We start from the raw sequence: 23,416 nt of genomic DNA, 5'->3' as shown, positions 1-23,416 counted from the left end.
AAAATCTGCAATACAATTTAGGTATATCTTGACCAATAATATCACATACAAGGAACAAATACCACCGCACCATGACCAGACTACAAATTACAACCACAGTGATCGAATAATATCACATACAAGGAACAAATACCACCGCACCATGACCAGACCACAAATTACAACCACAGTGATCAAATAATATCACATACAAGGAACAAATACCACCGTACCATGTCAAGACCACACATTACCACTTGGTGACCAAATAGTACATACAAGGAACAAATACCACAACACCATTTCCAGACCACATATTACCACCATATAGTGACTGAATAGTGGTGTATCCATCCATATCAGGACTGAACATGCCCTATACTCAGATGAAGCACTAAAGAATTTGTGTTTCTCTCCTTCTTCTCTCAAGGATGTAAGAGTCAGAGGTTGAAAAAGAAAAATTGATCCTAAGAAGAGATAGGATATTAGATGAAAATGTCCTCTATTTTGGTTCCATATTATGACATCCATACGTGAAGATATTAATCAGGATATTTAAGGGTCATGGAGAGAATGACTGTCTTATATTTATCGAGGTATACCTTCATATGGGAGAGGACAAGCTTCTAATAACTGAGGTAGACATGAACCTAATCCTTCGACGCTCATCTCTATCCCATGGACATGATGGATATATTTCATATCTTGAGAAATTGTGTCAAGTAACTGAAGACATTGTAAATTCCCAACGCCAATCACTCATCCCTAAGTGAATCTCCAGACGCTGGGAACATTGCAACTTCACGTTCGCAGACATAGAAACAAATATAAAGGTCAGAGAAGTATTGATCCCTTACATTTCATAGATTTACAGTATAATTTACTGCAGTCATCTGTTTCTGTGGGGGAAAGGGATTTAGAGGGAAAAACATGCACGACAAACAAAAATTGCAAGGAACATGGCTGTGCATGTAAGTCCACATGTACAAATGTGGAAATTATGGAGTTTGCTGCAACATCTAGTACAGAAGGAGAAGTCTTCAGTTAAGCTTGGAACCTCTACAGAATGTTCCGAGAGTCTTGTATTACTTTGGTTTTAGTTTAGAAAAGATACTAACTAAATATATTGACAGCTGGTATTACTAGGCAAAGTAAGCTGTTGCATAGGGCACCACTGGAGGAGCAATCAATCTGTGGATCAAAAACAATGGTAGTCTTGTACAATTCATTGTACAACTGATTTTATGTATTGTGTAGGTGCTTGAATAGTTTTGCTGCACTAAAGGAGACCAATTTAATAAAGACTTTTCTTTAGAGAAGAAACCTGAACCAAGATAGTTGGAGCCAGGTAGCAGTTTATAATAGAAAGTTGTGGGATGGGATTGGGGCCATAGCTGAAGCTGAAGGACCACATGGGCACAATAAATGGAAGTGAATATTTGTTAATGCAACGTGAGAGTAAAATATTTGGAATAGGGACCATAAAATGGATTATTGTTCATCTGACAACTTTTGGGACTAGGGTAGTGAGGAGCCTGATATTTTCTTTAGCCACCAAATCCCTCCTCTCTTATTCTTGTATGGACTTACAGACTGGATCTCCAAGATTTGCAATCAATGTGTACATGAAAGTATCTATATGTTATTAATGCACCACATAAACCAATCCATAGTATTCCTTTTCAATCGATAATACCAATGAAGATTTAGGATTTTACCCAAATTATTTAAACATTTCCCAGAAACATGGAGCTCAGCTAAACACATCAAAGATGGCAAACAAATGGAAATGGGTTAGAGAATGACTTGGAAACAATTACCGTAAGGAACAGTTTGAGACACATTGTGTATTGAACACACATAAAGCTGATACGATTTATATGTTTCTCCCCAAGATGTAAAAATATTGTGGATTTTTTTGTTAAAGGGCCCCAGGGCGTGTTTATTTTATCTTGTCAATTATATTAGAAGTAGATTTCAGAAGCTAAGTTCAAAGATGTTCCACAACCTGTCAAGAGACAGACTAGAAGTTTTGCTACCTGAGAAGATACAATAAATTTCATTCTTCACAGTTTTCAGCGCCTCTACCAGTTTCCCACCCTTGCCATCAAAACTTTAGCTCTTGAAGGCATGACACCTCGGAGGTGGGTTGATTCCGGTAGACCATAGTTGAGTTGGTAGGACTTGGCAACCACACAACTATGTAACAAAACTGACCCTAAAATGATAATGAATGGACCATTCTGAGAAGACATTTGATGGAACTAAAGGTAATTTGGGTTTTAGAGGGGATGCTCCTCGAGAGTGTACATGAATAAACACCCACTTTAGATAGTATTAGACCTCGAGTTTGGTAGGTGACCACAATTTAACAAAATTGCAGTATCATAAGGTAGGAAAAATCAATGTCCTTCATTTAGGAAGACCTTAGTTTAGTTTGTAGAACTGGAGCTACAATGAACATCTAGCTTAGGAGATCTCGAGTGAAGAAACTGAACTCAAAATGATGATGGATGGCAAATCATAAAATGTTTGGGAGGAATCAAATTTAGTTTAGGACTGTCATGAAAACATGTTTGGGGTAGAATTAAGGGTAGTTGGTAATTTAGGGACTAGAGTGGAGACCTCGTGGCCAGTGAACATGAATAAAGATCAACTTTGGATAGTATCAGATCTTTGCAAGATAACCACTTTTTCACAAAGTTGCAGTATCAGAATGTATGACACATTAACGTCTTTCTTTTCGATAGACCTTAGTTGTGTTTGTAGAACTTAAAACACACACATCTAAGCAGGAACTCTGAGCTCTATATTGCTAATTCTGTAGCTCTAGATGGATAGAACTGAACCTTGAAATAATAGTGGATAACATATCATGGGAGGAACTAAATCTGGTTTTTGGACCATCATGAAAAGATGTTTGATCGCAAGTAAACATAGTTGAGAGTTTGGGTTTAGAGTGCAGATTCTTGTTGAGTGAACATGAATAAAGATCAACTTTTGGAAAGGGTCCTATTTTAGATAGTTTAAGTATCGGAAGGTATGATACATTAATGTCCTCCATTTAGGTAGACCTTAGTTACGTTTGTAGAACTGAAGCCAAGAGTTTTGGGATGTATAATATTAAAGAAGGTATACCAGTTCAGTCGGAGATTGTTTCAGGTACACTTTAGTTGAGTTGGTAGATCTAAGTCACAACTGAAGCCACCACGCACATGTCGGAAGCTCTATGCTGGATAACACTAGTTTTTGAAATGCAGACTGATAGACATGAATCCAAAATTATGTTGCATGGACCATAATGAGGTATTAGAAATTAGAAACTAAATTTAGTTTATAACCATCATGAAAACATATTTGGGAGCAGGTAAGGGTAATTTATTTTTTACAGTGTGGATTTCCGACAATTGACCATCTTTGGATAGACCTCTTTTGATAGCTTCAAGCCATCTGGAAAGTCACCATAATGAAATAAAGCTTCAACAACAGAGAGGATGATCAAAAAAAAGAGGTTATCATAGACTTAGGTTGGGTTTGGTAGAAATTACACCACATTGCCATCAAGAGTTTGGGGTTTTAGTTGTTTAGGCACAGGTTGATAGAACTGCACCCAAAATAATAATGTATGGAACATCATAAGAAGACAAAACTAATTGTACAGTTCTGGAAAGTGATTACGAGAAGTTTCTTTGGCTAGTTTTAGACTTCACATTTATGCAAATTGTCTCTTCAGAGAGGAAGAGGATTTGAACTCTAGAGCCACCTGGTAGCAATCCTGACAGTCAGTATCTGCCAAATGAGATCTTCTGAACTGAGGAGGGGGCAGCATCTCAAAACTGAACCTGTGTCTGAAAATTGAAATTCTGATTGGCTTCTATCCTAATCATGTGACAAGGCTCGTTAAAGAGTCGATATTGACTTTTAGGATTGTTACTTAGAATAGGCAGCACTAGACTCTCCTTTCTCCCTGAAGAAGCAATTTACATATTTAATTTCCCAGAGGAGCATTGCATGACCTATAAGTCTCCTTACACTGGCTTGTCACTTGTCAGGCTTGTCACTCTACACAAGGAGAGAAGAAACTCCTTACACCTCATATTTCTAAGACGTCACAAGTCAGTGCATTACACCAGAATTATCGGCTATAGTGTATGTTACATAACGACATGTTGACTGTTTCTTGCTTCTCTCCACATAATGAGGTGCATTTATGTCCCTGTAATGGAAATATATGGTGATAGGACACTGGGGCAGGTTAGAAGCGCTGCTTTCTCAGCTGTGACTATACAATATGGTGACACAGGTCTTCGCTTCTTTTTATAGCTGTTAATGGGAGGATCCTTTCTTTTCTCATCTCATGGGGGATCTTCAATGTGAATTATTGACATTAAAACTAACTTTGACCATGGCTAACATACACATAGCACATACAACCCCTGTAGCTAGCGATGTCCTGTGCCCTAAATAATCTATGTATCAATGCATAGGATTGAGAGGTAAATGCCATGGTGTTTGAGGAATAAAGTGATGATTATATACACTGCTCAAAAAAATAAATGGAACACTTAAACAACAGAATATAACTCCAAGTAAATCAAACTTCTGTGAAATCAAACTGTCCACTTAGGAAGCATCACTGATTGACAATCAATTTCACATACTGTTGTGCAAATGGAATAGACAACAGATGGAAATTATTGGCAATTATCAAGACTGTTATGATCAGGCGGCCTTGGAACAACATGAAAAGACCTTCGCTGGAGTAGTGGTAACTATACAGACCGCTAACCCTGAACTTATCACAGACACTAGAAGTAGCCGTGGGGTGTGCCTATCAGACCTAGACACCTCGACACAGCCGGAGGACTAAATATCCCTAAAGATGGAAAATAGGAAAACTGACTTGCCTCAGAGTAGACCCCCAAAGTATAGGCAGCCCCCCACAAATAATGACGGTGAGTAGGAGAGGAAAAGACACACGCAGGGGGAAAACAGATTTAGCAAAGGAGGCCACTTCTACCTAGATAGGAAAGTATAGTACAGGATACTGAGCGGTCAGCACAAAATCTACAAAATATCCACCGCAGAAAAATACAAAAACTCCACCACCTAACTAAAGGTGTGGAGAGTATATCTGCAACTCCAGTAAATCCAACCAGACTGAGAAAACAACAGGACAGTCGAAGCTGGAACAAAATAGAAACTATGAACAGCACTCAAAAATAGACACACAGCCTGTGAGCCTAAGAAAAAGAATAAGACACTTATCTTTAGCTGAAATGGCAGCAGGCAGGAGAGGCCAGGCAGAGAACCATTACTGGCAATAGAACATTGACAACTGGCAGGGACTAATGAGTCCTGCAAAGCTAAATACCCCAGTCAGCTTTGCAATTAGCAGATACACTTGTCCAATCCTGCAGTCCAGGCACAACTGCATTACCATCTACAACCACCGAAGGGAGCCCAAAAGCAGAATTCACAACACAAGACACCCTCAATAAAGGAGTGGTTCTGCAGGTGGGGACCACACACCACATCTCAGTACCAATGCTTTCTGGCTGATGTTTTGGTAACTTTTGAATGTTGGTTGTGTTTTCACACTCGTGGTAGCATGAGACGGACTCTACAACCCACACAAGTGGCTCAGGTAGTGCAGCTCATCCAGGATGGCACATCAATGCGAGCTGTGGCAAGAAGGTTTGCTGTGTCTGTCAGTGTAGTGTCCAGAGGCTGGAGACGCTACCAGGAGACAGGCCAGTACACCAGGAGACATGGAGGGGGCCGTAGGAGGGCAACAGCCCAGCAGCAGGACCGCTACCGAAGCATTTGTGCAAGGAGCAACAGAAGGAGCACTGCCAGAGCCCTGCAAAATGACCTCCAGCAGGCCACAAATGTGCATGTGTCTGCACAAACGGTTAGAAACCGACTCCATGAGGATGGTCTGAGTGCCCGACCTCCACAGATGGGGGTTGTGTTCACAGCCCAACACCGTGCAGGACGCTTGACATTTGCCACAGAACATCAGGATTGGCAAATTCGCCACTGGCGCCCTGTGCTCTTCACAGATGAAAGCAGGTTCACACTGAGCACATGTGACAGACGTGACAGAGTGTGGAGACGCCGTGGAGAGCGATCTGCTGCCTGCAACATCCTTCAGCATGACCGGTTTGGCAGTGGGTCAGTAATGGTGTGGGGTGGCATTTCTTTGGAGGGCCGCACAGCCCTCCATGTGCTCACCAGAGGTTGCCTGACTGCCACTAGATACCGAGATGAGATCCTCAGACCCCTTGTGAGACCATATGCTGGTGCGGTTGGCCCTGGGTTCCTCCTAATGCAGGACAATGCCAGACCTCATGTGGCTGGAGTGTCAGCGGTTCCTACAAGATGAAGGCATTGAAGCTATGGACTTGCCCGCCTGTTCCCCAAACCTGAATCCGATTGAACACATCTGGGACATCATGTCTCGCTCCATCCACCAATGTGACGTTGCACCATAGACTGTCCAGGAGTTGGCGGATGCTTTAGTCCAGGTCTGGGAGGAGATCCCTCAGGAGACCACCTGCCCCCTCATCAGGAGCATATCCAGGCATTGTATGGAGATCATACAGGCACGTGGAGGCCACACACACTACTGAGCATCATTTCCTTGTCTTGAGGCATTTCCACTGAAGTTGGATCAGCCAGTAACTTCATTTTCCACTTTGATTTTGAGCATCATTCCAACTCTAGACCTCCGTGGGATATTAGTTGTGATTTACGTTGATCATTTTTAGGTTTTATTGTTCTCAACACATTCCACTATGTAATGAATAAAGATTTAGAACTGGGATATTTCATTCAGTGATATCTAGGATGCGGGATTTTAGTGTTCCCTTTATTTTTTTGAGCAGTGTAGTTTTCTACTATATAATGAACTATTTTAATTACTGGAATAACCGCTTCTAGTAGCACGATTGACAGGTTTTTACCACCCCCTCTAAGCAGCATGATGTAGGGACAGAGACCCTGATTCCAACGATGTATCACTTACTAGGCTTGTTTCTGCGGTTTTCTCATCTGGAGATGTAGCAGTTCTTTGAATGCTGAGCTGTGTATAACCTGTTCTGAATAGGTAATTCAGAACCACAATGGACCTTGAAGTTCAGAGCACACAAAGTGACCTGACAATAAGCAAAAACATAGGACGAGCTCTGAGACGTGGGAACTCTGCTGACCGCAATCCCTAATCCTATCACACCACACTAGAGGTAGCCGTGGATTGCGCCTAACGCTCCCTATGCAACTCGGCACAGCCTGAGAAACTAGCTAGGCCTGAAGATAGAAAAATAAGCCTACCTTGCCTCAGAGAAATTCCCCAAAGGAAAAGGCAGCCCCCCACATATAATGACTGTGAGTTAAGATGAAAGTACAAACACAGAGATGAAATAGATTTAGCAAAGCGAGGCCCGACTTACTGAATAGACCGAGGATAGGAAAGATAGCTTTGCGGTCAACACAAAAACCTACAAACAACCACGCAGAGGGGCAAAAAGACCCTCCGCACCGACTAACGGTACGGTGGTGCTTCCTCTGCGTCTCAGAGCTTCCAGCAAGCAAGAAAAACAAATTAAAGCAAGCTGGACAGAAAATATAGCAACAAAAGTAACACAAGCAGAACTTAGCTTATGCTGAGCAGACAGGCCACAGGAACGATCCAGGAGGAAGCAAGACCAATACTAGAACATTGACTGGAGGCCAGGATCAAAGCACTAGGTGGAGTTAAATAGAGCAGCACCTAACGACTTAACCTCATCACCTGAGGAAGGAAACTCAGAAGCCGCAGTACCACTTGTGACCACAGGAGGGAGCTTGATCACAGAATTCACAACAGTACCCCCCCCTTGAGGAGGGATCACCGAACCCTCACCAGAGCCCCCAGGCCGACCAGGATGAGCCATATGAAAGGCACGAACAAGATCGGCAGCATGGACATCAGAGGCAAAGACCCAGGAATTATCTTCCTGACCATAACCCTTCCACTTAACCAGATACTGGAGTTTCCGTCTCGAAACACGAGAATCCAAAATCTTCTCCACTATATACTCCAACTCCCCCTCCACCAAAACCGGGGCAGGAGGATCAACAGATGGAACCATAGGTGCCACGTATCTCCGCAACAATGACCTATGGAATACGTTATGGATGGAAAAAGAATCTGGAAGGGCCAAACGAAAAGACACAGGATTAAGAACCTCAGAAATCCTATACGGACCAATGAAACGAGGCTTAAACTTAGGAGAGGAAACCTTCATAGGAATATAACGAGATGACAACCAAACCAAATCCCCAACACGAAGTCGGGGACCCACACAGCGTCTGCGATTAGCGAAACGTTGAGCCTTCTCCTGGGACAAGGTCAAATTGTCCACTACATGAGTCCAAATCTGCTGCAACCTGTCCACCACAGTATCCACACTAGGACAGTCCGAAGACTCAACCTGCCCTGAAGAGAAACGAGGATGGAACCCAGAATTGCAGAAAAACGGCGAAACCAAGGTAGCCGAGCTGGCCCGATTATTAAGGGCGAACTCAGCCAACGGCAAAAAGGACACATCATCCTGATCAGCAGAAACAAAACATCTCAGATATGTTTCCAAGGTCTGAGTGGTTCGTTCAGTTTGACCATTTGTCTGAGGATGGAAAGCCGAGGAAAAAGACAAATCAATGCCCATCCTAGCACAAAATGCTCGCCAAAACCTCGAAACAAACTGGGAACCTCTGTTGGAAACGATGTTCTCTGGAATGCCATGTAAACAAACCACATGCTGGAAGAACAACGGCACCAAATCAGAGGAGGAAGGCAATTTAGACAAGGGTACCAAATGGACCATCTTAGAGAAGCGATCACAAACTACCCAAATGACCGACATTTTTTGAGAGACGGGGAGATCCGAAATAAAATCCATAGAGATATGTGTCCAAGGCCTCTTCGGGACCGGCAAGGGCAAAAGCAACCCACTGGCACGAGAACAGCAGGGCTTAGCCCGAGCACAAATCCCACAGGACTGCACAAAAGAACGCACATCCCGCGACAGAGACGGCCACCAAAAGGATCTAGCCACTAACTCTCTGGTACCAAAGATTCCAGGATGACCAGCCAACACCAAACAATGAACCTCAGAGATAACTTTATTCGTCCACCTATCAGGGACAAACAGTTTCTCCGCTGGGCAACGATCAGGTTTATTAGCCTGAAATTTTTGCAGCACCCGCCGCAAATCAGGGGAGATGGCAGACACAATTACTCCCTCTTTGAGAATACCCGTCAGCTCAGGCAAACCCGGAGAGTCGGGCACAAAACTCCTAGACAGGGCATCCGCCTTCACATTTTTAGAGCCCGGAAGGTACGAAACCACAAAGTCAAAACGGGAGAAAAACAGCGACCAACGAGCCTGTCTAGGATTCAACCGTTTGGCAGACTCGAGATAAGTCAAGTTCTTGTGATCAGTCAAGACCACCACGCGATGCTTAGCTCCTTCAAGCCAATGACGCCACTCCTCGAATGCCCACTTCATGGCCAGCAACTCTCGATTGCCAACATCATAATTTCGCTCAGCAGGCGAAAACTTCCTGGAAAAGAAGGCGCATGGCTTCATCACCGAGCAATCAGCACCTCTTTGCGACAAAACAGCCCCGGCTCCAATTTCAGAAGCATCAACCTCAACCTGGAACGGAAGCGAAACATCTGGTTGACACAACACAGGGGCAGAAGAAAAACGACGCTTCAACTCTTGAAAAGCTTCCACAGCAGCAGAAGACCAATTGACCACATCAGCACCCTTCTTGGTCAAATCGGTCAATGGTTTAGCAATACTAGAGAAATTACAGATGAAGCGACGATAAAAATTAGCAAAGCCAAGGAACTTTTGCAGACTCTTCAGAGATGTCGGCTGAGTCCAATCATAAATGGCCTGGACCTTAACAGGGTCCATCTCGATAGTAGAAGGGGAAAAAATGAACCCCAAAAATGAATCCTTCTGAACACCAAAGAGACACTTTGATCCCTTCACAAACAAAGAATTAGCACGCAGGACCTGGAACACAATTCTGACCTGCTTCACATGAGACTCCCAATCATCCGAGAAGACCAAAATATCATCCAAGTATACAATCAGGAATTTATCCAGGTACTCTCGGAAGATGTCATGCATAAAGGACTGAAATACTGATGGAACATTGGCAAGTCCGAATGGCATAACTAGGTACTCAAAATGGCCCTCGGGCGTATTAAATGCAGTTTTCCATTCATCGCCCCGTTTAATACGCACAAGATTATATGCACCACGAAGATCTATCTTGGTGAACCAACTAGCCCCCTTAATCCGAGCAAACAAATCAGATAGCAGCGGCAAGGGGTACTGAAATTTGACCGTGATTTTATTTAGAAGGCGGTAATCAATACAAGGTCTCAGCGAACCATCCTTCTTGGCCACAAAAAAGAACCCTGCTCCCAATGGCGATGACGACGGGCGAATATGACCCTTCTCTAAAGATTCTTTAACATAACTCCGCATAGCGGCGTGCTCAGGTACAGATAAATTAAACAGTCGACCCTTAGGAAACTTACTACCAGGAATCAACTCGATAGCACAATCACAATCCCTATGCGGAGGTAGGGCATTGGACTTGGGCTCATCAAATACATCCCGGTAATCAGACAAGAACTCTGGGACCTCAGAAGGGGTGGATGATGAGATAGACAGAAATGGAACATCACCATGTACCCCCTGACAACCCCAGCTGGACACAGACATGGATTTCCAATCTAATACTGGATTATGGACTTGTAGCCATGGCAACCCCAACACGACCACATCATGCAGATTCTGCAACACCAGAAAGCGAATATCCTCCTGGTGCGCAGGAGCCATGCACATGGTCAGCTGGGTCCAATACTGAGGCTTATTCTTGGCCAAAGGCGTAGCATCAATTCCTCTCAATGGAATAAGACACTGCAATGGCTCCAAGACAAACCCACAGCGCCTAGCAAACTCCAAGTCCATCAAATTCAGGGCAGCGCCTGAATCCACAAATGCCATGACAGAATAGGAAGACAAAGAGCAGATCAAAGTAACGGACAAAAGAAATTTCGACTGTACCGTACCAATGGTGGCAGACTTAGCGAACCGCTTAGTGCGCTTAGGACAATCGGAGATAGCATGAGTGGATTCACCACAGTAGAAACACAGCCCATTCTGACGTCTGTGTTCCTGCCTTTCAGCTCTGGTCAAAGTCCTATCGCACTGCATAGGCTCAGGTTTATGCTCAGATAATACCGCCAAATGGTGCACAGATTTACGCTCATGCAAGCGTCGACCGATCTGAATGGCCAAAGACATAGACTCATTCAGACCAGCAGGCATAGGAAATCCCACCATGACATCCTTAAGGGCTTCAGAGAGACCCTTTCTGAAGATTGCTGCCAAAGCACATTCATTCCATTGAGTGAGCACAGACCACTTTCTAAACTTCTGACAATAAATCTCTATCTCATCCTGACCCTGACACAGAGCCAGCAAATTTTTCTCTGCCTGATCCACTGAATTAGGTTCATCGTACAGTAATCCGAGCGCCAAAAAAAACGCATCAATATTACATAATGCAGGATCTCCTGGCGCAAGGGAAAATGCCCAGTCTTGAGGGTCGCCACGTAATAAAGAAATAATGATCTTAACTTGTTGAACTGGGTCACCAGAGGAGCGAGGTTTCAACGCCAGAAACAGTTTGCAATTATTTTTGAAACTCAGAAATTTAGCTCTATCTCCAGAAAACAAATCAGGAATAGGAATTCTTGGTTCTAACATAGAATTCTGAGCCACAAAGTCTTGAATATTTTGTACTCTTGCAGTGAGAAGATCCACACATGAAGACAGACCTTTAATGTCCATCACCACCCCTGTGTCCTGAACCACCCAAATGTCTAGGGGGAAAAAAGGCAAAACACAGTGCAAAGAAAAAAAAATGGTCTCAGAACTTCTTTTTTCCCTCTATTGAGAAGCATAGTACTTTGGTCCTCCAGTACTGTTCTGAATAGGTAATTCAGAACCACAATGAACCTTGAAGTTCAGAGCACACAAAGTGACCTGACAATAAGCAAAAACATAGGACGAGCTCTGAGACGTGGGAACTCTGCTGACCGCAATCCCTAATCCTATCACACCACACTAGAGGTAGCCGTGGATTGCGCCTAACGCTCCCTATGCAACTCGGCACAGCCTGAGAAACTAGCTAGGCCTGAAGATAGAAAAATAAGCCTACCTTGCCTCAGAGAAATTCCCCAAAGGAAAAGGCAGCCCCCCACATATAATGACTGTGAGTTAAGATGAAAGTACAAACACAGAGATGAAATAGATTTAGCAAAGCGAGGCCCGACTTACTGAATAGACCGAGGATAGGAAAGATAGCTTTGCGGTCAACACAAAAACCTACAAACAACTACGCAGAGGGGCAAAAAGACCCTCCGCACCGACTAACGGTACGGTGGTGCTCCCTCTGCGTCTCAGAGCTTCCAGCAAGCAAGAAAAACAAATTAAAGCAAGCTGGACAGAAAATATAGCAACAAAAGTAACACAAGCAGAACTTAGCTTATGCTGAGCAGACAGGCCACAGGAACGATCCAGGAGGAAGCAAGACCAATACTAGAACATTGACTGGAGGCCAGGATCAAAGCACTAGGTGGAGTTAAATAGAGCAGCACCTAACGACTTAACCTCATCACCTGAGGAAGGAAACTCAGAAGCCGCAGTACCACTTGTGACCACAGGAGGGAGATTGATCACAGAATTCACAACAATAACCCTGCCCACACCTCTGATTGGCAGCTTTCTATGTACACTGTGCATAGGCAGAAAGCTGCCAATCAATGATGGGGGCGTGGTTATACAGAGCTTATGAGTATGGAGGAGCAGGTGTACTAGTTTTCTAGTGATAATCTCCTGCTGATAAAACTCTGATTTTATCAAAATAAGAGCAAGCAGCCCAGTAAGTGACACATCGCTGGAATCAGAGTCTCTGCCTCTACATTATGCAGCTCTCAGATTAGGTAGCAAAATCCTGGTGATAGATTCCCTTTAACCCCTTCCCGACCTTTGACGCCACGTAGGCGTCATGAAAGTCGGTGCCAATCCGACCCATGACGCCTATGTGGCGTCATGGAAAGATCGCGTCCCTGCAGATCCGGTGAAAGGGTTAACTCCCATTTCACCCGATCTGCAGGGACAGGGGGAGTGGTAGTTTAGCCCAGGGGGGGTGGCTTCACCCCCCCGTGGCTACGATCGCTCTGATTGGCTGTTGAAAGTGAAACGGCCAATCAGAGCGATTTGTAATATTTCACCTATTATAACGGGTGAAATATTACAATCCAGCCATGGCCGATGCTGCAATATCATCGGCCATGGCTGGAAATACTAATGTGCCCCCACCCCACCCCACCGATCGCCCCCCCAGCCCCCCGATCTGGCCGGTACACTGCTCCGGCTCCCCTCCATCCAGTGCTCCGCTCCCCCCCGTGCTCTTGTCCGCTTCCCCCATGCTCCAATCACCCCCCCGTGCTCCAATCACCCCCCCTGCACTCCGATCCACCCCCCCGTGCTCCGTTCCAGCCCCCCGTGCTCCGTTCCAGCCCCCCCATGCTCCGTTCCACGCCCCCCGTGCTCCGTTCCACGCCTGCCGCGCTCCGATTCCCCCCCCCCCCGTGCTCCGATCCCCCCCCCCGTGGTCTCCCCCCACCCCATCATACTTACCGATCCTGCCGGGGTCCCGTCCGTCTTCTCCCTGGGCGCCGCCATCTTCCAAAATGGCGGGCGCATGCGCAGTGCCGGCAGATTCGTTCCAAAGTGCATTTTGATCACTGAGATAGATTACATCTCAGTGATCAAAATAAAAAAAATAATAAATGACCCCCCCCCTTTGTCACCCCCATAGGTAGGGACAATAAAAAAATAAAGAAATTTTTTTTTTCCACTAATGTTAGAATAGGGTTAGGGTTAGGGGTAGGGTTAGGGTTAGGGGTAGGGTTAGGGGTAGGATTAGGGGTAGGGTTAGGGCTAGGGTTAGGGTTAGGGGTAGGGTTAGGGTTAGGGGTAGGGTTAGGGTTAGGGGTAGGGCTAGGGTTAGGGGTAGGGTTAGGGGTAGGGCTAGGGGTAGGGTTAGGGGTAGGGTTAGGGTTTCGGTATGTGCACACGTATTCTGGTCCTCTGCGGATTTTTCCGCTGCGGATTTGATAAATCTGCAGTGCTAAACCGCTGCGGATTTATGGCGGATTTACCGCGTTTTTTTCTGCGCATTTCACTGCGGTTTTACAATTGCGATTTTCTATTTGAGCAGTTGTAAAACCGCTGCGGAATCCGCACAAAGAAGTGACATGCTGCGGAATGTAAACCGCTGCGTTTCCGTGCAGTTTTTCCGCAGCATGTGTACAGAGATTTTTGTTTCCCATAGGTCTACATTGAACTGTAAACTCATGGGAAACTGCTGCGGATCCGCAGTGTTTTCCGCAGCGTGTGCACATACCTTTAGAATTAGGCCATGTGCCCACACTGCAGATTGGCCGCTGCGGATTCGCAGCAGTGTTCCATCAGGTTTACAGTACCATGTAAACATATGAAAAACCAAATCCGCTGTGCCCATGGTGCAGAAAATACCGCGCGGAAACGCTGCGTTGTATTTTCCGCAGCATGTCAATTCTTTGTGCGGATTCCGCGGCGTTTTACACCTGTTCCTCAATAGGAATCCGCACAAAAAACACTGGAAATCCGCGGAAAATCCGCAGGTAAAACGCAGTGCCTTTTACCCGCGGATTTTTCAAAAATGGTGCGGAAATATCTCACACGAATCCGCAACGTGGGCACATAGCCTTAGGGTTAGGGTTGGAATTAGGGTTGTGGTTAGGGTTGTGATTAGGGTTGTGATTAGGGTTATGGCTACAGTTGGGATTAGGGTTAGGGGTGTGGGGGGGTTAGTGTTGGAGGTAGAATTGAGGGGTTACCACTGTTTAGGCACAACAGGGGTCTCCAAACGCAACATGGCGCCACCATTGATTCCAGCCAATCTCGTATTCAAAAAGTCAAATGGTGCTCCCTCACTTCCGAGCCCTGACGTGTGCCCAAACAGTGGTTTACCCCCACATATGGGGTATCAGTGTACTCAGGATAAACTGCGCAACAATTACTGGGGTCCAATTTCTCCTGTTACCCTTGTGAATCTAAAAAAAATGCTTGCTAAAACATCATTTTTGAGGAAACAAAAAATGATTTTTTATTTTCACGGCTCTGCGTTGTAAACGTCTGTGAAGCACTTGGGGGTTCAAAGTGCTCACCACATATCTAGATAAGTTCCTTGGGGGGTCTAGTTTCTAAAATGTGGTCACTTGTGGGGGGTTTCTACTGTTTAGGCACACCAGGGGCTCTGCAAACGCAATGTGACGCCCGCAGACCATTCCATCAAAGTCTGCATTTCAAAAGTCACTACTTCCCTTCTGAGCCCCGACGTGTGCCCAAACAGTGGTTTACCCCCACACATGGGGTATCAGCGTACTCAGGAGAAACTGGACAACAACTATTGGGGTCCAATTTCTCCTGATACCCTTGGGAAAATAAAAAATTCTGGGCTAAATAATTATTTTTGAGGAAAGAAAACGTATTTATTATTTTCACGGCTCTGCATTATAAACTTCTATGAAGCACTTGGGGGTTCAAAGTGCTCACCTCACATCTAGATAAGTTCCTTTCGGGGTCTAGTTTCCAAAATGGGGTCACTTGTGGGGGGTTTCTACTGTTTAGGCACATCAGGGGCTCTGCAAACACAACGTGACGCCCTCAGAGCATTCCATCAAAGTCTGCATTTCAAAACGTCACTACTTCACTTCCGAGCCCCAACGTGTGCCCAAACAGTGGTTTACCCCCACATATGGGGTATCACCGTACTCCGGAGAAACTGGACAACAAATATTGGGGTCAAATTTCTCCTGTTACCCTTGGGAAAATTAAAAAATTCTGGGCTAAATAATTATTTTTGAGGAAAGAAAACGTATTTATTATTTTCACGGCTCTGCATTATAAACTTCTATGAAGCACTTGGGGGTTCAAAGTGCTCACCACACATCTAGATAAGTTCCTTTGGGGGTATAGTTTCCAAAATGGGGTCACTTGTGGGGGGTTTCTACTGTTAAGCCACATCAGGGGCTCTGCAAACGCAACGTGACGCCCACAGAGCATTCCATCAAAGTCTGCATTTCAAAACGTCACTACTTCACTTCCGAGCCCCGGCATGTGCCCAAACAGTGATTTACCCCCACATATGGGGTATCAGCGTACTCAGGAGAAACTGGACAACAACTTTCGGGGTCAAATTTCTCCTGTTACCCTTGGGAAAATAAAAAATTGCAGGCTAAAAGATCATTTTTGAGAAAATAATTTTTTTTTTTTATTTTCATGGCTCTGCGTTATAAACTTCTGTGAAGCACTTGGGGGTGCAAAGTCCTCACCACACATCTAGATTAGTTCCTTTGGGGGTCTAGTTTCCAAAATGGGGTCATTTCTGGGGGATCTCCAATGTTTAGGCACACAGGGGCTCTCCAAACGTGACATGGTGTCCGCTAATGATTGGAGCTAATTTTCCATTTAAAAAGCCAAATGGCGTGCCATCCCTTCCGAGCCCTGCCTTGCGCCCAAACAGTGGTTTACCCCCACATATGGGGTATCAGCGTACTCAGGACAAACTGGACAACAATATTTGGGGTCCAATTTCTCCTATTATCCTTGGCAAAATAGGAAATTCCAGGCTAAAAAATCATTTTTGAGGAAAGAAAAATTATTTTTTATTTTCATGGCTCTGCGTTATAAACTTCTGTGAAGCACCTGGGGGCTTAAAGTGCTCAATATGCATCTAGATAAGTTCCTTGGGGGGTCTAGTTTCCAAAATGGGGTCACTTGTGGGGGAGCTCCAATGTTTAGGCACACAGGGGCTCTCCAAACGCGACATGGTGTCCGCTAACAATTGGAGCTAATTTTCCATTCAAAAAGTCAAATGGCGCGCCTTCCCTTCCGAGCCCTGCCGAGTGCCCAAACAGTGGTTTACCCCCACATATGAGGTATCGGCGTACTCGGGAGAAATTGCCCAACAAATTTTATGATCCATTTTATCCTACTGCCCATGTGAAAATGAAAAAATTGAGGCGAAAAGAATTTTTTTGTGAAAAAAAGTACTTTTTCATTTTTACAGATCAATTTGTGAAGCACCTGAGGGTTTAAAGTGCTCACTAGGCATCTAAATAAGTTCCTTGGGGGGTCTAGTTTCCAAAATGGGGTCACTTGTGGGGGAGCGCCAATGTTTAGGCACACAGGAGCTATCCAAACGCGACATGGTGTCCGCTAACGATGGAAATAATTTTTCATTCAAAAAGTCAAATGGCGCTCCTTCCCTTCCGAGCCTTACCATGTGCCCAAACAGTGGTTTACCCCCACATGTGAGGTATTGGTGTACTCAGGAGAAATTGCCCAACACATTTTAGGATCCATTTTATCCTGTTGCCCATGTGAAAATGAAAAAATTGAGGCTAAAAGAATTTTTTTGTGAAAAAAAAGTACTTTTTCATTTTTACGGATCGATTTGTGAAGCACCTGGGGGTTCAAAGTGCTCACTATGCATCTAGATAAGTTCCTTGGGGCGTCTAGTTTCCAAAATGGGGTCACTTGTGGGGGAGCTCCAATTTTTAGGCACACGGGTGCTCTCCAAACGTGACATGGTGTCCGCTAAAGAGTGGAGCCAATTTTTGATTCAAAAAGTCAAATGGCGCTCCTTCCCTTCCAAGCCCTGCCGTGCGCCCAAACAGTGGTTTACCCCCACATATGAGGTATCAGCGTACTCAGGACAAATTGGACAACAACTTTCGTGGTTCAGTTTCTCCTTTTACCATTGGGAAAATAAAAAAATTGTTGCTAAAAGATAATTTTTGTGACTAAAAAGTTAAATGTTCATTTTTTCCTTCCATGTTGCTTCTGCTGCTGTGAAGCACCTGAAGGGTTAATAAGGTTCTTCAATGTGGTTTTGAGTACCTTGAGGGGTGCAGTTGTTAGAATGGTGTCACTTTTGGGTATTTTCAGCCATATAGACCCCTCAAACTGACTTCAAATGTGAGGTGGTCCCTAAAAAAAATGGTGTTGTAAATTTCGTTGTAAAAATGACAAATCGCTGGTCAAATTTTAACCCTTATAACTTCCTAACAAACAAAAATTTTGTTTCCAAAATTGTGCTGATGTAAAGTAAACATGTGGGAAATGTTATTAATTAACTATTTTGTGTCACATATCTCTCTGGTTTAACAGAATAAAAATTCAAAATGTGAAAATTGCGAAATTTTCAAAATTTTCGCCAAATTTCCGTTTTTATCACAAATAAACGCAGAATTTATTGACCTAAATTTACCACTAACATGAAGCCCAATATGTCACGAAAAAACAATCTCAGAACCGCTAGGATCCGTTGAAGCGTTCCTGAGTTATTACCTCATAAAGGGACACTGGTCAGAATTGCAAAAAACGGCAAGGTCTTTAAGGTCAAAATAGGCTGGGTCATGAAGGGGTTAAGTTATCATAAACTTTTTGTATGTAACCAGTTGTTAAGAAATCACCACGCATTCTCCCAACATGACTAATACCCTTGAACCTACACTGGCTCAGTGGCTAAGATCCCCTGCAAATTTATAGTAAAGGTTAGTTAAAACTTCACTTCAACCTATTTAATGCTACACATGTTTATGGCTATTGCCGCTGGTGAATGCTTAGTTGTATAGGGGGGATGAATAGCTTGTGTCTGCACAAACCAGATATGTTTTCTTATATTCTGAGCACAGTCACTTTATCTAAGGCCGCCGTCACACATGCGAGTTTTACGGACGTAAGAGCGCAGAATCTACGTCCGTAAAACTCGCAAAAAATACGGCACAATTATTCTCTATGCCCCTGCTCCTATTTGCCGTATTTTACTGATCAGTATTATACGGCTTTCTACGGCCGTACAAAATCGCAGCATGCTGCGTTTGTCACCGTACTGCGCAAGAAATACGCCAATGAAAGTCTATGGAAGCGTGAAAAATACGGATTACACACGGACAAGCAGTGTGACTTGCGAGAAATACGCAGCGCTGTTAGAGAGAAAAGCCGGTAATTCAGTGCGGTGTACAGTAAAATCACACTGACAGCTTACAGTCCAATAGATATAATAAATGTGTACACATAGAATAGGTATATATATATATATATGTCAGTGAGACACATATATGTATATATATTAATATTTATTCCAGCGCTATACAGCTTGAAAGCCGGTAATTCAATTACCGGCTTTTTCCTTCTCCTTCATAAAACCCGACATGATTTGAGACATGGTTTACATACAGTAAACCATGTCTTCTCTCCATTTTTTTTGCAGATTCCACACTACTAATGTCAGTAGTGTGTATCTGCAAAATTTGGCCGTTCTAGCTCTTAAAATAAAGGGTTAACTGGCGGAAAAAATTGGCGTGGGCTCCCGCGCAATTTTCTCTGCCAGAGTAGTAAAGCCAGTGACTGAGGGCAGATATTAATAGCCTGGAGAGGGTCCACGGTTATTGGCCCCCCCCGGCTAAAAATATCTGCCCCCAGCCACCCCAGAACAGGCACATCTGGAAGATGCGCCTATTCTGGCACTTGGCCACTCTCTTCCCATTCCCGTGTAGCGGTGGGATATGGGGTAATGAAGGGTTAATGCCACCTTGCTATTGTAAGGTGACATTAAGCCTAATTAATAATGGAGAGGCGTCAATTATGACACCTATCCATTATTAATCCAATTGTAGTGAAGGGTTAAATAAAACACAAACACATTCTTTAAAATTATTTTAATGAAATAAAAACAATGGTTGTTGTAGTATAATAATAATAATAATAATAATTTTTATTTATATAGCGCCAACATATTCCGCAGCGCTTTACAAATTATAGAGGGGACTTGTACATACAATAGACATTACAGCATAACAGAAATACAGTTCAAAACAGATACCAAGAGGAGTGAGGGCCCTGCTCGTAAGCTTACAAACTATGAGGAAAAGGGGAGACACGAGAGGTGGATGGTAACAATTGCTATAGTTATTCGGACCAGCCATAGTGTAAGGCTTGGGTGTTCATGTAAAGCTTCAACGCCCAATCCAGTCACTGAAGACCCTCGTTCTGTGAGTAAAGAAACATAATAAACCAACAATATACTTACCCTCCGCAGATCTGTAACGTCCAACGATGTAAATCCTTCTGAAGGGGTTAAAACATTTTGCAGCAAGGAGCTGTGCTAATGCAGGCTGCTCCTCGCTGCAAAACCCCAGGGAATGAGGCTAAAAATAGATCAATGATCTATATTTAGCATCATTTGCGGTGAGGCGCCCTCTGCTGGCTGTTCATAGATCGTGGGAAATTACCTAGAAAGCCAGGGAGCCAGGGAGCTTTCTAGGTAATTTCCCACGATCTATGAACAGCCAGCAGAGGGCGCCTCACCGCAAATGATGCTAAATATAGATCATTGATCTATTTTTAGCCTCATTCCCTGGGGTTTTGCAGCGAGGAGCAGCCTGCATTAGCACAGCTCCTTGCTGCAAAATGTTTTTACCCCTTCAGAAGGATTTACATCGTTGGACGTTACAGATCTGCGGAGGGTAAGTATATTGTTGGTTTATTATGTTTCTTTACTCACAGAACGAGGGTCTTCAGTGACTGGATTGGGCGTTGAATAAAATACTACAACAACCATTGTTTTTATTTCATTAAAATAATTTTAAAGAATGTGTTTGTGTTTTATTTAACCCTTCACTACAATTGGATTAATAATGGATAGGTGTCATAATTGACGCCTCTCCATTATTAATTAGGCTTAATGTCACCTTACAATAGCAAGGTGGCATTAACCCTTCATTACCCCATATCCCACCACTACAAGGGGAAGAGAGTGGCCAAGTGCCAGAATAGGCGCATCTTCCAGATGTGCCTGTTCTGGGGTGGCTGGGGGCAGATATTTTTAGCCAGGGGGGGGCCAATAACCGTGGACCCTCTCCAGGCTATTAATATCTGCCCTCAGTCACTGGCTTTACTACTCTGGCGGAGAAAATTGCGCGGGAGCAATTTTTTCCGCCAGTTAACCCTTTATTTTAAGAGCTAGAACGGCCAAATTTTGCAGATACACACTACTGACATTAGTAGTGTGGAATCTGCAAAAAAAATGGAGAGAAGACATGGTTTACTGTATGTAAACCATGTCTCAAATCATGTCGGGTTTTATGAAGGAGAAAGAAAAAGCCGGTAATTGAATTACCGGCTTTCAAGCTGTATAGCGCTGGAATAAGTATTAATATATATACATATATGTGTCTACTGACATATATATATATATATATATTCTTTTCTTTTTGGGACACATGGATCACTTCTATAGCGGTATGTTGGTTTTGCAAGCCTGCGAGAAAACCACGCAGTACGGATGCCATACGGATTACATACGGAGGATGCCATGCACAAAAAACGCTGACACAGCCTGCCTACGGAGGAGCAACGGACCATTTTTTGGGGGACTTTTCAGCGTATTACGGCCGTAATATACGGACCGTATTGTTTTACGCTGTGTGTGACGCCGGCCTAAGAATTGAACAAACAAGAAATCCAAAGTCACATCCTGCGTGTCCATTTAGGTATTATACCTTATCATTCGTCTTCCCAGAGTTTCCTGTACACCACGCCGAGAACAGATTAACCTCCACGACTTTAAAGTGTCCTTGAAAATGGTTTTCAAATGTTGGCAAATGCGAAAAGCGAGACTGAAATAATGGGTTTTATGGGCAGAGAGCTTAGCAAGCTGACGGCACGCAAAATACGAGCTGTCACTACAGGGGGTCTCACATTCATATTTCATGACATTTACCCAAATTCAGGCTTGGATCCCACCTGGAGTGAGGGGATGTGCACACGTAGTTTGAATCTCTGCTGATTTTTCCTCACCTGTTTTTGTAAATCCACAGGTAAACCGCACTGTGGATTACCTGTGGAATTACCGCAAATTGACCGCGTTTTCAGAGCGGATTTTGTGCGGATTCCACCTGTGTTTTACACCTGCGGATTCCTATAGAGGAGCAGGTGTAAACCGCTGTGGAATCCGCACAAAGAATTTACATGCTGCGGAATAAACAACGCAGCGTTTCCGCGCGTGTTTTTCTGCAGTATGTGCACATCAGTTTTTGTTTTCCATAGGTTTACATGGTACTGTACAACCAGGGCCGTATTTGCCACTAAGCACGTGAGGGCACGTGCCTAGGGCGGCAGGATGCGGGGGCGGCACCTTTTTTTTTTTGTAAGTCTGGGGCAAACGCCAAATAAAAGAGCCACCTTGACAGAATGTAGCATTAGTGCTGCACAAGGTGGCTCTTTTAGTTAAGAATGCCAGGGGGGTGACAGGTTCCCTTTAAGTGCCCCCAGACTGCAAGCATTAGGCACACATTCTGAATTGCCGCGGAAATTTCCGCGGAAATTCCTCAACTCCCTGCCGTGGGTAAAACGCATGCGGAATTCACATGCATTTTCCCGTTAACACTAGCGTTTTCCAAGCGATCTGTAGTATGGTCACACAATCATAGTGTTTGACAAGTGTGACCAACTTTTTACTATTCATGCTGCCTATGCAGCATCAATAGTAAAAAGATAGAATGTTAAAAATAATAAAATAAAAATCCCCGCAATGCTCCCGTTCCCAGCAATACCTCGCTACAATGACCCCAGATGACATAGCATCACGCGAGACCGCTACGTCATCACAGGTCGTTGTGCAATGCATCACTGGGAACGGGAGCTGCCGGGAGCATCGCTAAGGCCTGGGCTGGATGCGGGGGCCGCCAGAAGGAGAGTATTAGAACTATTTTTTATTCCCAGTGCCTGAAGGAGAGTCTCCTCTCCTCCACACCCGGGTGCCATCCGCACATGATCCGCTTACTTTGTGCATGGTGGTCATAGCCCCATGCGGAAAGTAAGCGTATCAATGCATTCCCATGTGTGTGGAATCATCGCGATTCCGCACAAAGAATAAGCATGCTGTGTATTTTTCTGCGATACAATTCCGCCACGGAAAAATAGGCAGCATTAGCACAACATTGCGGAATCCCATTGAATTCAATGGGTTGTGTTGTGTATGTGCTTTCGCAGCGTACAGTGTGTACAGTATGCGTGTGTGTACAGTGTGTGTGTGTGTGTGTGTTAGCACAGTGCTTGCAACATGCCTTTATTTTTACGAATTATAATCTTATACAGCGCCAACACATCACAGCACTTACTAATTCAGAAAGGACATGTACAAAAAACGCCACATATTAGAAAGTAATACATTAACACTA

At 44.2% G+C, this 23,416-nt stretch overlaps 1 protein-coding gene across 2 annotated transcripts in view; it reads left to right on the top strand.

Moving 5' to 3' along the window:
• The window catches only part of AVPR2 (arginine vasopressin receptor 2), a 152,899-nt gene that overhangs the window by 76,917 nt on the left and 52,566 nt on the right, over positions 1-23,416 (top strand). The gene's annotated exons all lie outside the window — the stretch shown is intronic.

This window comes from Ranitomeya imitator, chromosome 2 (assembly GCF_032444005.1).
Source record: "Ranitomeya imitator isolate aRanImi1 chromosome 2, aRanImi1.pri, whole genome shotgun sequence".
Classification (NCBI taxonomy): Eukaryota; Metazoa; Chordata; class Amphibia; order Anura; family Dendrobatidae; genus Ranitomeya; species Ranitomeya imitator.
This window is presented reverse-complemented; position numbering and strand designations above follow the sequence as displayed.